At 36.7% G+C, this 3,391-nt stretch overlaps 1 long non-coding RNA gene across 2 annotated transcripts; it reads left to right on the forward strand.

The window, feature by feature from the left end:
* Nucleotides 1-371: 371 nt before the first annotated feature.
* Nucleotides 372-3,113, forward strand: LOC134420499 (uncharacterized). 2 transcript variants are annotated; one of them, XR_010028369.1, is made up of 4 exons: nucleotides 372-528; nucleotides 1,745-1,891; nucleotides 2,183-2,269; nucleotides 2,355-3,113. It is a non-coding gene; the product is annotated as an uncharacterized LOC134420499 (long non-coding RNA). The 2 variants fall into 2 exon arrangements; XR_010028368.1 differs by lacking the exon at nucleotides 2,183-2,269.
* Nucleotides 3,114-3,391: the final 278 nt, after the last annotated feature.

Consider the following 3,391-nt stretch of genomic DNA (forward strand, 5'->3'; position numbering starts at 1 on the left):
GGAACAGCTGAGAGCAGAAATGGAAGAAAAGGTGGAGTTTTTTTTTCACTGAGCAGTGGGGGTGAGAGGTGTGGCCTGGGCTTGTGCTGTGGGAGGAGCTGGGTAAGAAATGAAACTGAACAGAAAAACAGTGACTTTGGAATGCTGGGGTTGTGCTAAATCTGGTCATGTATTTGTGTGAACTTTGTAACAGTCTGTGATTATAGATTACATACAAATAAACAAACAACAAAGCAAAACTCTCCTTTATTTTAGTTAATTTTAACTAGCTAAAGCAAAAACATTCCCTAAACTGTAAAGTTTTTCAGTGACTTTTGATTGCTGGGGTTGTACCAAACCTGGTCATATTTTTGTGTGAACTTTTTAGCAGTCTGCGATTGTAGACTGTGCTCTGTAATTACACCAAGAAGATTTTTAACAACTGAATTCAAATCAATATTTCCTTGCTGTCACATAACTCTTTTGTAGGAGAATCTTGTAAAAGAGCACTCTGGCAGTGTGATTCCTGACAGTGAAAAGAAACACAAGGTAACTTTAACTTTTTAATTGCTTCTACAATTTGGTAATATTAATATTTGTAGAATCAATTGAAGTGCCATGAGAATTTATTTGCATTCAACAAAAGACATTGGAATGCTTTTGACTTCAATCTTTTTAAATTATAGAAAATACAAATTTATGTTCCTGACTCCTAAACCTTGTTTAGATCTATACAGTGAATCTATTCATGTAAAAATAGAAAATCTCCAAATTATATTCCTGAAATGAACAAAAATTAAAATAAAAATAAAAAATGCCTCCTTCAGTACAGGAAGCCTCTTGGGCAGTCCAACATTGAAGTTTTGTAACTCCTAACAGTGAATTTTTCTTGTTGCATTTTTCTGCCTATATTTCTTACGTCTCTGTAGATGATTTTTTTCCCCCTGGGATAAGAAGGGATTTTAAAGGGTCACACCATTCCATGGAGATATTAGACAGCAGTTTCTGGAAGGGCTCTCCCAGTGTGTAATTTTTCTTGCTCAGTTGTTGATTTTTTAATGTCTCTAGAACTGATTTACTTAGTCTTTAAAAGTGTCCATTTGTAAAGGCACTTTTCCTCTATGAAAGAAAAAAAAGCTGATACAGCTGTAAAAATGGTCAAAGTATCAAAGTAGTCCTGATTGCAGAACTCACCCTTCTTCCCTGTCAGGAGTTCACTTGTGGTTTTCACATTGGAACAATGGAATCCAGCACCATTTTGATGTTATCTGTCTAAAAAAGGACTGCACTGGACCATTCAATGCTTCTCAGTTTCACTTCTAGTGAAAAGACTATTTTAAATAACACCAATCTTGATGTAGCTATCAATCTTTCTCTGAAAGCCTTTTCCTGCAGTTTTGTTTGTTCCCATTTTCTTTGATGTTTGATAGAGTCCAATGTAGTGGCTACAGTTCAGAATAACCTGAATTTCTGCAGATAAGCACGGAGAACTTAAATACCATGTGCCATGAAACTCAGCTCTTCCATAGCTTCCCCTTCATTCTCCTCATTTGGCAACAAAAATAATATAAAAAATGATATTTCCACCCCACCCCACTTTGTTTGGGTCTTTGCTTCATGTTTGGATGGAAAGATCAGAGTTCCACCATTTCTCTCAGGTGAATTCTGGGACACTCAGACTGTCAACTGGGTCCTGAGTTTGGCTTTAGATTCCATACTTACCCCATAAAATATAATCTAAAAAGAGAAACATTTTCTTTCCCAGACATGTGTTATAAAGACTCCTCCAATGGATAAAATGCAGAGTGGAAGAAGCACAAACCTGCCTGCAGGGCAGAGCAGCAGGAAAAAGCAGAAAGTGCTTGTGCAGCTGGACACTGAGTCAGACAGCTCTGAGCACACTGACCTCCTGGTAAGAGCCAGAGAACAAATCATGTGCTGAGCAGCTCTGAGCAGCTCTCACTGCTGGGGCTGAGAATGGAAATAAAGAGTTTGGGCTTCCACATTCCAGCCAATATTTATGTGTATATTTTTAATTTATTGGTTCTTTCTGGAATTGTCATTGTATGTATATAATTAACATTCTTTTTATTGAACTGTTATGCCTCATAATGACATCTTTTTTTTCATAGTCTAATATCCTTAGGGGGAAAGAAAAAGTATTTTTAATATAGTGTGACTAAGTAACTTTTTAATTTATTAGAGCATAGTCTCGGAAGAAGAAATGTTTAAAAATTTGTACAAAGATTATCCACAAGCTTCACAGTTACATTCCACAGCACCAAAAAAGGTATGTTAGCCTTTCCTAAGATTAAACCAAGCAGTTAATCAGATTGTTTACAGAAACGAAAGGATGGCTTTATTTTCCTTCCTAGAGCCCAGCTCCATGCAGTGTGAAATCTCCAGGCTCTGCTCTGAAACTCAAAACCATGAGGAGGATGCGCGAGGCGGGCTGGACTGCGCTCTCCAAAATGGACAGGAAAAGGAAAATTAAAGATGCTGTAAAGATGCTCTTTGCTTAAAATCCAGAAATGCCCAGTGCCCTGGCATTGCTTGCAGGGCTGTTTTTCTCTCAGAGTTGGTGCTTTGTTGCATTTTTCTGTCATACTCAGTGTGTTTAATACTGTGTTCATTCCTTTACACATATAAACTTTATAGATCTATAACTGCAACCCCTGCAGAGCATCTTCCACCTTTCCTCCCTTGTGCTTCAAAATGTTGGGACACAAATTAGCCAATTTTAAATTTGGAAATAAATAGAACTACACAGAAAGTTGTTTCAAAGCTGCTTCTGGCTTAGAAATTAGAAATTCTGGTTTCAAAGAACTTCTGTTCTTTTACATTTACTCTGTTTTCCTTAACATATAACTACTTAGTGGAAGAAATGTAGCTGTTAAATGAATGTTCTTTTACCTGAAGTCCTCTTGCTTTTTCCTGCATTTTAATGGCTGTTAGACCTGTCTTTTTAGACTGTTTTGTTTTCAGTATGTTAAAATGGTTTCGAAACTTCTAAAATTTCAGTAGAATTACTTGTATTTAAAAAGATTTCAGCTTCACAAGGAGTAAAATATGCACGTTATAAGATTGTGAAACCAATGTGAAGATGCCATTAAATTGTTTATCTGAAATATAAAGTGTGGGACTATTTGTTGTTGCTTTAAATATTTGAACACGGACATAAATCACCCACCAGCCTTCCTAGGGACCAGCAGAACTGCAAGGATAGATTAGAACATCTATTTCTGTATTAATCCTTGGTTAATCTTTGTCAGGATCTCTGGCTGGTCAGAGTGACCCTGAGAAAAGTTCCAAAGTCTCTTTTCCCAGTCTGGTGCTTGAAGAAGGAGTCAGGGCTCTTCATTTCTCAGTCTCAAGGTTGTTTATTTTATCTTATCTATAAAAAATTTTCTCC

The sequence above is a fragment of the Melospiza melodia genome, chromosome 7 (assembly GCF_035770615.1).
Source record: "Melospiza melodia melodia isolate bMelMel2 chromosome 7, bMelMel2.pri, whole genome shotgun sequence".
NCBI classification, from domain to species: domain Eukaryota; kingdom Metazoa; phylum Chordata; class Aves; order Passeriformes; family Passerellidae; genus Melospiza; species Melospiza melodia.